At 34.6% G+C, this 14,081-nt stretch overlaps 1 pseudogene; it reads left to right on the top strand.

The window, feature by feature from the left end:
* The first annotated feature begins 465 nt into the window (after positions 1-465).
* On the top strand, positions 466-1,697 carry LOC141551164 (heat shock cognate 71 kDa protein pseudogene; annotated as a pseudogene).
* The last annotated feature ends 12,384 nt before the right edge of the window (positions 1,698-14,081 follow it).

Consider the following 14,081-nt stretch of genomic DNA (forward strand, 5'->3'; position numbering starts at 1 on the left):
ACAGAAAGATCATGGAGAGGTTTTCAATAAAATAGATCAAGGGCCCAATGAACCTTTTGCAGATTTTGTGGGACGTTTGCAAACTGCTGTCAAAAGAACTATTTTAGAAAATGCAGCTACAGAAATAATGACCAGACATTTGAGGTTTGCTCCTTTAGAGATCATAAGACGCTGTGCTACAGTGGGAACAAATGTTTTCTACACCCAGACAATGATGAACTTGGAAAGACAGGGTCCCTCCTGGCAAGGCACTTCTAGACAAACTCGGGGATATTTTCAATGTGGAAAAATTGGACATCTAAGACCTCAGTGTAGATATGGAGATACAGTGAGAAAACTCAGGGTGAGACAAGACCTAAAACTCCATGTCCAAAATGTCACAGGGTCTCAACTGGGCCTCTGAATGTAGATTGACCTAGGGAAATGAGAGGCGGGGCCCAGCTTCAGCCCTCCAAGTGAGGCATGATGGCAGCCGAGGTTACATCCAGAGAATTTTAAGACATGATCAATCAGCCAAAAGGCAATCAGATGGAAGAAAGGGATTGAAATTAGGAAAAATAGAGTTGTGTGCAGTAGAGACTACTGAGATACTCCCTGGAGAAGCAAAATCTGTTCCTGTAGAGTCTGTGGATCCTTTGCCTCCAGGCACAGTAGGCTTGACCATTTTACCTTCTGATAGTGTCTACAAAACAGTGTCCATCCATACACTGATGTGGGAAACTGGAGAACGTGTAGCTAATATCCTACTCACTAACACAGGTAGACAACGTGTGACTTATCAACCAGGAGAAGTAGTAACATCAGGCTTATTGTTACATATCCCAAATAAGCAACCTGGTGATAGTCGCCTAGATTCTGACTCCAATGAACAAAATCCTATAATATATTGGACAGCAGCTGTGACAGCTGACCAACCTATGCTTACTATTTATATAAATGGAATACCATTAGAAGGATTGGTAGACACGGGTGCAGATCGTACAGTTATTAGAGGTGCCAATTGGCCCAGTCACTGGCCAAAGATTAAGGCAGACACCTACATGTCTGGTGTAGGAGGATCAATAGCAGCAGAAGTTAGTGCTAAGCCTTTGAGGTGGATATTTGAAGGTGAATGATGCAGGCAGGCCTAAGGTCCAAGTGGAGTACAAAGGGGAGACCAAAAGTTTCTATCCTGAAGAAGTATCTTCTATGGTCTTAACCAAAATGAAAGAAATTGCTGAAGCTTACCTTGGGAAGACTGTCAGAAACCCTATTTCAATGATTCCCAACATCAGGCCACAAAAGATGCTGGAACAATCGCTGGTCTCAATGTGCTCCTAATCATCAATGAGCCAACTGCTGCAGCTATTACTTATGGCTTGGACAAAAAGGTTGGTGCTGAAAGAAATGTGTTGATCTTTGACCTTGGAGGTGGTACTTTTGATGTTTCCATCCTTACCATCGAAGATGGCATTTTTGAAGTCAAGTCCATAGCTAGGGATATCCACTTGAGTGGGGAGGACTTTGACAACCGCATGGTCAACCATTTCATTGCCGAGTTCAAGCAAAAGCACAGGAAGGACATCAGTGAGAACAAGAGGGCTGTTCACCACCTATGCACCACTTGTGAACGTGCAAAGCGTACCCTCTCTCCCAACTGTATTGCTATTGCTATGGTCCAGTCTAACTCCTCTGAAAGGCTGAGAATAAGTCCTTAAATGTGAAGGTCTGGGATAGCTACTGAATATAGTGACTGCTTAGTAAATTCTTAATGAATAAATGCCTAAATTATAGCAAATGAAAGATTAATATGATTTATGATAATCATATTCTGAACATTGTCCTCAGTAATATTAAGATAAAACACATCAAATCTAGTGTGAAACTTGGAACAAGAGACAAGAGAAAATCCAAAGGAAAATTTTGTTGTGATATTATTTAGAGTCCTTGCATTTTAGTCTTCATTTTTAAAGCTCATTTTCTTAGCTCAAGTGAGTTGACCATGAGACACAAAAAAATGAATTACAAAACCAGATTAGGTTTTATATATATATATATGTGTGTGTGTGTGTGTGTGTGTGTGTGCTTATATGTATGTATATGTGCATGCATATATGTATCTGTGTACACTCTGTATAAATTATGTTTACACATGCATAATATATTTATTTACACATATGTATATGTGTACATATGTGTATATATCTATATACATGTGTATATATCTATATATTTGCCTTAGATTTGCATGCATAAATGCACAAACTATATGTGCATCTACACATACATGTACACACACCATATACATAATTACACGTGTGTGTGTGTATATATATATATATTTTTTTTTTTTTTTGAGTAGTTAAAGAAATCCTTTCAGGAAGTCATTTATCCCGAATTTAATTTTTGAGTCTCAGTTTTCTAATGTGTAAAAGGAATGATTTAGATTAAATGACTTCTAAATTCCCTTATAGTTCTAATGTTCTCTTTCAAGTTAAAGCTATATAGACAAGCTATATTTTCTCCAAATCAAATACTTATGTCTCTTAATTTATTTTATTGCCCATTATAACTTCATGCTAATAGTTGACCTCTTTATCATATGACTTTTATAATATAATTGTTTTACTATGCCTCTAATTCATATTTGAAGGCTTATACTTCTATTATTTTGGTTGCTTAATTTACATAAAAAGTCCCAAGCCTTTTTGACTTCAAATTAGCAAAATTCATGGGATTATAGAGCTGGAAGTACTTTAGAGTTCACCTGTTACATCCCCATCATTTTAAAGAAAGGAAAGGTAGGCTTAGAAAGAGAGCTTAATGTTCACAATTATATAAGTAGTAAGAATCAGAATATTGTGAAACATTTATTGTAATTCTATAGTCAGTTCTGTCTCATTTTCAGATTGTATATTGAAGAAAGAAAAAAGAAAGAAATAGAGAGAAAGAAAGAAAGAAAGAAAGAAAGAAAGAAAGAAAGAAAGAAAGAAAGAAAGAAAGAAAGAAGGAAAGAAAGAAAGAAAGAAAGAAAGAAAGAAAGAAAGAAAGAAAGAAAGAAAGAAAGAAAGAAAGAAAGAAAGAAAGAAAGAAAGAAAGAAGAAAGAAAGAAAGAAAGAAAGAAAGAAAGAAAGAAAGAAAGAAAGAAAGGAAGGAAGGAAGGAAGGAAGAAAGAAAGGAAGGAAGGAAGGAAGAAAGAAAGAAAAAAGAAAGAAAGAAAAGGTAAAAGAAAGAAAGAAAGAAAAAGAAGGATGGAGAGAGTGAGTAAGGAAGGAAAAAAGGAGGAAAAGAAGGAAGGAAAAGGGAAAGAAGGAAGGAATGAATCAACTAAGGAAGACAGGAGATGTAATGTTTTGAATATATAGGGTTCATTTTGATAAATCCCTCCATCATTTAAATGTTGATCCACCAAGGAGTACACCTAATCATTAACTTATTCCTTTTCAACAGGAAGGATGAAAATAACAGAGCACCCTGAGGACTTTTTTTTTTTGCAGCAGTGGTAATATACTCATTGAGCTAACCAAAAGTGCTATAGGGAGGCCAAAAATATGTGGCTGCCAGATAATGGAGGCCCTTTTATCTTCTACAGCCTCTTCTCTATGAATGGCCACACAAAATTTTCAATAAAAGGAATGTAATCATTATAGAATTACCCAATAGAAATAACTTTTAAGTATCCATTCATCTGATAAAACCTTACATTTTCATTGAACTTTCTGAATTGCTGGAAAATCTAATTGTGTGATTTCAGTGTAATGGAATCACTTCTCCAGAGCAATTTACAAAAAATGACTAATTGTATTCAGGAATTTACTTTTAGTGTAGGGGCAATCAAATAAGATTTCGAATATCTAGTAAAAACCAGTATTAGTACATACTAATTTCTCCTGAAAGGACAAAGACACATTTGGAATTCTCTTTACCTCCAAGAATTTTACTCCTGAGAGAAGGGTCTTAAGTGATATTTAGTTGATACTATCCTAAAACATTGTTCACTATCTGAGAACTTTGTACTTGGATCTCACTTTCATTTTTAGCATCCCAATTATCAATTAGACTGGGCTGCTCTTTCCACTTTGTTTGATCTTCTAGTTATGGAGGGGAAAAAAAAAAAAAAAAAAAAAAAAAAAAAAAAAACAGAAAGCAGGCCAATTCAAATAGTTTAAAAACCATTGTGTTTCGTATTATTGAGGTTCTAGTTTTTGTTTTTAATCATAAAATGTTAGAGTTAGAAAACTTTTTTGAGATTAGTTAAAATCACAAATTCTAGACTTTGCAACATTTTTTGGTAAAAATGTCCTAAGTCAAAAACTATTCTGTTCCTATTCTATTGAACTATAAGAGGTCTTCATTTTGAGATTTAGGTCTTTAAAAAAATTAATGATCAAGGGAAGTGAACAATTATTTATTAAAGAATTATGATCTGATAGGAACTGGGCTAGTAACTGAGAATACAAATAAAAGCAAAAAGAAAGAGAGTCCCTGCCTTTAGGAAGCTTACATTATAAAGGGGAAAAATACATAAAAGAACTCTGAAATGTTAAAGGAGGTAATGAAGGAAGAAAGCATATAGAGAAAGTTCAGGGAACAAGAGTGTACTCCAAAGAGGAAAGAAGACAGAGTTGACATGACTAGTCTCAACATCTTTAAAATAGAGGTATATATCTATATGTATGTGTTCATAAGTCAACTCAAGCAAAATGAACATCACCACCATCACAGATTATAAATATAAACCTGAAAGAAACTTCAGAATTTCTCTAGTCACAAATATCCTAAACTTAAGTTCCATAGTCCTATTAGATTGCAGAGTGAGTTGTAAACTTTACAAGGAAAAACAAAGACCATTATTTTTTACTAACTTTTTCACTGAAATTAAGTGCTCATTTCACTCAGCAGCAGTTCATGTAAGTCTTTTCAGGCCTTTCTGAAATCATCCTGTTGGTCATTTCTTAGAATTTCAGTTTCAAAGAAATGATGATGAGGAGGATTTCACAAAAAACAAAACAAAACAAAACAAAACAAAACAAAAAAACTTAAGAGCTACATGAACTGATGCTGAATGACGTAAGCAGAACCAAGATAACAATGTACACTGTAATTGTGTAATAATGAACTGTGATGGACTTGGGTCTTCTCAACAGTGTTGTGATTCAAGGAAATTCCCAAAAATCTCGGTGCCAATTCACATCCAAAACAAGAACCATTGAAACAAAATGTGTATCAATAAATTGGATTTTCACCTTTTTGTTTATTTGTTTTTCTTTTTTTTTCTTGCATGCTTTTTTCCCTTTTTGGTCTGTTTTTCTTTGTACATGACAAATATGAAAATATGTTTTAACAGAATAGCACATATTTAATCTATATCAGATTGTCTACTGTCTTAGGGAAGAAGGAAATAAAGGAGAGAGAGAAAAAATAGAACACACATTTTTACAAAAATAATTCTGAAGAACTAACTTTACATGTATTTGGAAAAACATTTTTTTAAATTCCTCTAGTATTTCCTTTTATTATTTTAATGTTATTATGATAAATAATATATAGGCTTCATTAGACTGAAAAAGAGTTCAAGACAAAGAAAAGATTAAGTGTACCTGGCCTATATCAACTTCTTTGTTTTAAAGATTTAGGAAATTGACACACAAACATATTCTGTGACTTGTTTAAGATTACAGAGATGGAACTTGAAAATCAACCAAAACAAACTTAAAGTTTTTAATTGACAAATTGTTAGAGTCAGAATTTAAACCTAGGTTTTCTCACTCCAAATATAATATAATTTCCACTGTCTACATATATGATAATGAACTTTGGGGTCATTTTGTTTGTGAAAGGGAGAGAATTTTTGAAATTAGAACCATCCCCCAAAACTCAGGATGGATGTGTCCTATGATATTAAAAATACACACTGAACATTGTGAAAATGAAAAAAAAAAAAAAAGAAAAGAAAAAATAGAATTAGTATTTTGTAGCTTATAAATCTAATATATTTCTAATGGATACAGAACAAAAATGTTATGATTGGTAGTATATAAACTTATCTTTTTTATTTAATTTTAATTTTATTTTATAATTATAACTTTTTTTTGACAGTACATATCCATGGGTAATTTTTTACAACATTATCCCTTGCACTTACTTCTATTCAGATTTTTTTCCCTTCCTCCCCCAACCCCCTCCCCCAGATGGCAGGCAGTCTTATACATGTTAAATATATTACAGTATATTCTAGATACAATATATGTGTGTAGAACCGAATTTCTTGTTGCATAGGAAGAATTGGATTCAGAAGGTAAAAATAACAGTTTACACTCATTTCCCAGTGTTCCTTTTCTGGATGTAGCTGATTCTGTCCATCATTAATCAATTGGAATTGGATTAGCTCTTCTCTATGTTGAAGATATCCACTTCCATCAGCATACATCCTCATACAGTATCATTGTTGAAATGTATAATGATCTTCTGGTTCTGCTTGTTTCACTTAGCATCAGTTGATGTAAGTCTCTCCAAGCCTTTCTGTATTTCTCCTGTTGGTCATTTCTTACAGAACAATAATATTCCATAACATTCATATACCATAATTTACCCAACCATTCTCCAATTGATGGACATCCATTCATTTTCCAGCTTCTAGCCACTATGAAAAGGGCTGCCACAAACATTTTGGCACATACAGGTCCCTTTCCCTTTTTTAGTATTTCCTTGGGATATAAGCCCAGTAATAGTAGTATATAAACTTATCAAACCCATCCATTTTAATTCTAACTGGAAAGGAAGCAGAAAAACCTTTCCATGCATATTTCTTTTGTCATCTATTCTAAGTTTTTGTTCACCACTAGAAATGGATAATATCCAAAGGAGCAATGGAAACATGTGATTAATGTCGAAATTTGAAAGATCTTTGAACCTTATATCTGGATCTCTCGGTCCAAGGCCACTTTTACCCCTTTCACAATGACATATGAGTAACCTACCATATTGTAGGCTATTTTGCAGAAAGAATTGTTTTAACATATAAATCACCATGTAAATGTAGTCTAGTAATATCATTATTATTATTACTCCCAAATTACAATCTGAAATCAGTTCATTTTAGTTATGGTGCTGTTGATGCTGCCTTTTTTTTTTCTATCTAAGTTGTGATGGGGAGGCAGGAAGAAGAAAGGAGCAATAATTTTTTTGTTAAAACACAAGAAAAATAATGACGAGCAAAAGGAATTAGGGTCTTGGATAAAACCCAAGCTAAATAATGCATCCTGGAATAATCAAGGACTGAGTGTAGTAAGGCTGTTTTTGACAGAGGTTTTTGTCACTGCTCAATAACCCAGTGGCTTCAGTGCCTCAGCCAAGAACAGAGTGTTTAGAAAGAGGCTTATGTTGGGTTATTTATTGCATTACATTCAAAATGTACTATTTGAATTGTGGTTGCAGCTTTCTGTGGGTGAGAGCTTAGCACAAGGGAAATAAATAAAATGTGCTAAGAATATTTCCAGAATGAACATAATGAAATGAAGCCTTGAAACATCCTTGCTCTAAACCCACAAATACCTTGAAGCTCTTCTGTTGAAAAGAAGAGAAAAAAAAAGTCTTCATTTTGAGAAGTAGACTGTTCTTTCAAATAGATATAAAAGCAGTAAGTATCAGCTAACATTTAAGCCAGCTATGGATGCATAAATTAAAGGTTGTGATCTATTTTCCTGCTTACCCTTGTATTTCTGTTTTCCCCAAAGAACATCCTAATTTATCTTTGCCCTTGGAATCCTTTTTTGCTGCTTGCAGGTTAAATTGGGTCTGGCCCCAACGTTTTTCAAGGATATTTTGTAAATCCTTTCCCATCATATTTACCCTTCAATTAATGTGCAAAAAAGACAATGGGGTAGACCAAGGATCCAATAACAGTATTCCTAATGAAATCCATGCCTTCCTAATGACTTTCAATTCAGATGTATAATTTACCCGTTCATTTGACTACCTGAGGCTGTTTTCATATCATTTCTGTGAGTACTTATTTATATCAAGAATTTATTAAGGAAAGAACAACTCCATAATTGCATAAGAAACACATTTTTCTTTTAAAGCAAAGGACTTAGTACAACATATGTCATTAAGGTCCTTTGGCCTCTCTCTACTCTTTACAATCCAGCCTTCTTTTTTTTTTTTTTTTTTTTTTTTTTTTTTTTTTTTCCCATAATAGTATTTTATTTTTTCAAGAACATATAAAATAGTAATGTATTTTTTCCAAATACAAGTTTTCAACATTCATTTTGGTAACATTTTCTGTTCTAAATTTTCCCCTCCCCCCTTACCTTTCTACTTCTCAAGACAGCAAACAATCTGATATAGGTTATACATGTCAAATAATCATTTTAAACATATTTCCATAAGCCTCTTCTAGTTTAATACCAGCTGACCAGGATTTACATGTGACTTGAAACCTTATTTGAAATGCCTTTCCCAGCCTCTCACTCCCAACCCAGAATTAAATAAATCTGGGACAAATTATATAAACAATATGCACAGTAAGGCTTCCCGAGTTTCCTTTCCTTTCAAGAATTAAGAATATATAGGTTTGATTATGTGCAAAAGTTGTCAGTTGGTCAGTTTTCAAGAAATCATAGCCAACATTTAAATACTATTTTCAGGTTTGTAAAGTATTTCATAAATATTATGTCATCTGATACTGGTAACAGACTTCTGAAGGAAGGGAACAGGGAAAGTAGGCAATATGGCATAATGACTAAAGTACTGGATTTGTCATAAAGAGGCCTGAATCTAAACCATATATGTGGCTTGGAGCTGGCTAAAACAAATAGAAAAGTCATTTATTTAACTAAAACTTAGTTTTATCTTCCATAAAATCAGTGTAATACTCTTTTGAGTAGTGCCTCACAGGATTGAGTATCAAATGAGAGAAGTTCTACAAAGTCCTTGGAGGAACTTAAAGTGCTCTATGTCAATTATTATAAAGACTATAATAACAATTTTTATCTTTTTATTTTTTACAAGTGAAGCTACTAAAACTGAGAGATTAAATGGATTTCCCATAGCCACATAGTATCACAAGTTTACTGATGAATATTTAACAATGAACTGTGCAAATAAACATACCCAAATTTTATATTTAGTTTGCATTAATAATATTTTCTTTATCACATTCTTAAATAGGACCAACAACAAAAATCAAACCCTGGTTAGTAGCATCTTCCAGGTTCATAGGTGTAAATGCTCACATTGAAAATTTCAGAGGTAGGGGAGCCAAGATGGTGGAGAAGGCACAAAGACTTTCTGAGCTTTTCTCATACCTTGGTGACCAATTATTAAATTCAGCCACAAAAAATTGTGCTTGACTGGTAAAATTCACAAAGATTAGAAGTACAACAACTCACTAGCCAAAGATAATCTGAAAGACCACCAGAAAAGGTTTGTTATGAGAGGCCTGAACAGACCAGCTCAAACAGGGAGGTAGGAGAGACTAGCACCCAGAGCCAATCAGAGGAGGGGGTGACCTCTGTGGCTAGAAAAGTTATGGAGATGACTCTACCATAGGCTGACTGCTCTGCCTTCATTACAAAGCAGTAGACCAGCAGAGAAATTAGAGTAGAGGATACTCTAAAAATGCCTGAACTTAAAAAGATCTGTCTATACCCATACAAAACCAGAAATGACTCAGCACAGATCACACCACAGCTGTGCAGTGGCAATCTGCAGCTTGGGGCTCTAGCAGGGAGCAACTAATATGCATGGCAGGGGGGTACAGCCCAGAGCAGCCCCTAATCTGCACAGTGGGGGGCTCAGCCTGGGGCAATAGAACATCATCAGTTTGACTGTGCTTCCCTAGGCAGAGCCACTACTGGTGCCTTGTGGGAAGTTGCTGGGCAACTGCTAATACCCACAGCCCCATAGCAGTCTTTGGCTTGCAGTAGTGACACTTTCACTACTCAGCTTCTAGCTGTCACTCATGCACACAGCAGGGTTCTTCATAGGGCACTTCCACAACTTGGCCATGCAGACCTGAATCACTTCCAGTGGTTGGGAACCCTTTCCCAGAGCACTCCTGTACCTGGCCACTCTTTGTATTCTTATTCTTGTTTTGCAGAGGAAGCTGATAACTTCCTGGCCCTGAAGCAGACCCTACAGGTTTTAAAAAATGAGTAAAAACATCAAAAGGACATAGATAGCTTCTATACAGAAAGGGAGCAGGTTTAAAACCCTAAGGAGACTAATAGCAGACAGTCTCCAGACAACTGTTGGTCTCCCACACAAAAGACTCTCCTAAAAACCTTAAAATAAAGCTAGGAAAAATGGAGGAAGGAAAGAGAAGGTATGCAAGAGAGTAACAATTTCCTGAAGTATGAATTAGAAAAGGTTAAAAAAAAACTCCCAGGAAGTACAGGGAAACAGAATTTGTGAATTGGAAAAAGTAAAGAGCTCTCAGAAAAGTAGGATTTGTGAATTGGAAAAAGAAAATAACTCTCTTAAAAAATAGTGAAATGGAAAAAAAAATCCATAGAGCAAAACAACTCATTTAAAAACTCAATTGGACATACACAAAAAGAAGTTTAAAAAGAAGCTAATAAAGAAAATAACTCATTAAAAACCAGAACTGAACAAATAGAAATGAATGATTCATTGAGACATCAAGAATCAGTCAAGCAAAACCAAAAAAATGAAAAAAATAGAAAAAATATTAAATATCCACTTGGAATAACAACAGACCTGGAAAATACATCTAGGAGAGTTAATCTGAAGATTATTGTACTTCCCAAAAATTATGATGACAAATAGAGCCTAGATACTATCTTACAGGAAATCATCAAAGAGAACTGCCCAGATTTCATAGAACCAGAAGGTAAAATAGGCATTGAAAGAATTCATGGAAAACCTTCTGAAAAACACCCTAAAATAAAAACTCCAAGGAATATTGTGTCCAAATTTCAGAACTATCAAACTAAGTAAAATATATTACAAGTAACCAGGAAAAAAAAAATTAAAAACCTAGGTGCCACAATAAGGATAACTTAAGATCTGACTGCCTCTACATTAAAGAATCAAAGGGCATGGCATCTGATATTCCAAAAGGCAAAAGAACTTGGAATACAGCCAAGAATAAACTACCCAGCTAAGGTGAACATTTTCTTCCATGGAAGAAGGTGGACATTTAATGAAATGGATAAATTCCATTTGTTTCTAAGGAAAAAACAAAACAAAACAAAACAAAACAAAAACAAAAACAAAAAACAGATATAAACAAAAAATTTGATCTCCAACCATAGGACTAAAGAGAAGCAGAAAAAGGTAAAAGGAATGAACTCTTGAGAACTATATTTCAGTTGTGGATATACATAAATACCATATATATAATTTGATTTTACTGATATAACATAAAAAAGGAAGTAGAAATGGAAAGGGAAAAACTTTAGAGAGATAAAAAAGAGGGAAACTACATCCCACAAAGAGGCAAAGGAAACCTATCATATCTGAGGGAATATAGAGAGGGAGAGGAACATTGTGTGGATCTTACTATCATCAGAATTGGCTCAAAGAGAAAATAATTGGCATATTTGTTGTACAGAGAATCTTCTCTCACCTCATTGAAAAGGGAAAAGGGAAAGAGTAATAAGGGAAGGGTCTAAGAAAGGAAAAGGGATTTAAAGGAAGGAGGGAGGGTTACTAAAGAGGGAAGGCTGTGTGACACAAGTGGGGCCAATAAGTTTAATACTGGAGCAGGGGTTCAGGAGGGATAAGGGAAAAAAATAAAACATAATGTGGGTAATATTATGGAAGGACATATAGAATTAGTAATTTTAACTGTAAATGTGAATGGGATGAACTCTCCCATAAAGCAGAGACAAATAGCAGACTGGATCAAAAGTCAGAACCCTACAATATTTTCTTTACAGGAAATATATTTAAAGCAGGGTGATATGTACAGAGAAAAAGGAAAAGGCTGGAACAAAATCTATTATGCTTCAGGTGAAGTCAAAAAAGCAGGGGTAGCCACCCTTATCTCAAATAAAGCAAAGGCAAAAAGTGATCTAATTAAAATTTTCCCAGCAACAGTTACCAAAACCATTGGGTATTGGCTAAGAAATAGATTAGTTGATCAGTGGAATACATTAGGTTCAAAGGACAAAACAGCCAATAACTTAATAATCTAGTGTTTGACAAACCCAAAGACCCCAGCTTTTGGGATAGAACTCATTGTTTAACAAAAATTTCTGGGAAAATTGGAAATTAGTATGGCAGAAACTAGGCCTTTATCCACACTTAACACTATACACCAAGATAAGGTCAAAATGGGTTCATGACCTAGGCATAAAGAACGACATTATTAATAAATTATAAGAACATAGGATAGTTTACCTCTTAGATCTGTGGAAGAGGAAGGAATTTATGACCAAAGAAGAACTAGAGATCATTATTGATCACAAAATACAAAATTTTGATCATATCAAATTGAAAAGTCTTTGTACAAACAAAACTAATGCAGACAAGATTAGAAGGGAATCAATAAACTGGGAAAACATTTTACAGTCAAAGGTTCTGATAAAGGCCTCATTTCCAAAAATATATAGAAAATTGACTCTAATTTATAAGACATCAAATTATTCTCCAATTGATAAGTGTTCAAAGGATATGTATAAACAATTCTCAGATGAGGAAATTGAAACTGTTTCTGTATGAAAAATGCTCCAAGTCATTATTAATCAACGAAATGCAAATTAAGACAAGTCTGAGATGTCACTACACACCTGTCAGATTGGCTAGAATGTCAGGGAAAGATAATGCAGAATGTGGAGGGGATGTTGGAAAACTGGGACACTGATACATTGTTGGGGGAACTGTGAATACATCCAGCCATTCTGTAGAGCAGTTTGGAACTATGCTCAAATAGTTATCAAAATGTGTATACCTTTTGATACGGCAGTGTTGCTACTGGGCTTATAGCCCAGAGATTTTAACGAAGTGAAAGGGACCTGGATGTGCAAGAATGTTTGTGTCAGCCCTCTTTGTAGAGGCCAGAAACTGGAAACTGAGTGGATGCCCATCAATTGGAGAATGGCTGAATAAATTGTGGTATATGAATATTATGGAATATTATTTTTCTGTAAGAAAGGACCAACAGGATGATTTCAGAAAGGCCTGGAGAGACTTATATGAACTGATGTTGAGTGAAATGAGCACGACCAGAAGATCATTATATACTTCAACAACAGTACTATATGATGATCAATTCTGATGGATATGGCCATTTTCAACAATGAGATGAACCAAATCTGTTCTAATAGAAGAGTAATGAACTGAACTAGCTACACCCAGCAAAAGAACTCTGGGAGATGACTATGAACCACTACATAGAATTCCCAATCCATCTATTTTTGTCTGCCTGCATTTTGGGTTTCCTTCACAGGCTAATGGTACACTATTTCAAAGTCTGATTCTTTTTGTACAGCAAAATAACTGTTTGGACATGTATACATATATTGTATTTAACATATACTTTAACATATTTAACATGTATTGTTCAACCTGCCATCTGGAGGAAGGGGTTGGGGGGAAGGAGGGGAAAAGTTGGAACAAAAGGTTTTGCAATTGCCAATGCCAAAAATTTACTTATGCATATATCTTGTAAATAAAAATCTATAATAATAAAAAAAATTAAAAAAAGAAAATTTCACAATCAATGCCCAGAACAAGATGATATATATCTCCCCACATTTTCATTCAAACATCTTTAAAAGAATGTCCTAAATTAAATTTCAGAAGAGCAGGGAAAATGGCCTTTCAGCCAAAGACATCTTAGGAGGAGAGGCAGAAGAGGTCTGTAATACTAGCTGTGGCCATTTGGGAGCAATGGGGCAGGGGTATCAGGGTTGTAGATACTAGAAGTGGGCCTTGGAGGTGGCTGTCACAGTGGTAGTAGTCATTTTTGAAAATCTCAGTTTGCAGGAAGCAAAAGAGTTTGAAATAGGACAAAAGAACATTGCAGGAGATCCTTTGCTGATCCTGAATCCAGGATCTTTTAAATTGCCCATACATCATTCCAATCACAGTTACTGGGCAAAAAGAAGTATTTGTGAACAGTCACCAGGGAG

Source organism: Sminthopsis crassicaudata, chromosome 1 (genome assembly GCF_048593235.1).
Source record: "Sminthopsis crassicaudata isolate SCR6 chromosome 1, ASM4859323v1, whole genome shotgun sequence".
Lineage (NCBI taxonomy): Eukaryota > Metazoa > Chordata > Mammalia > Dasyuromorphia > Dasyuridae > Sminthopsis > Sminthopsis crassicaudata.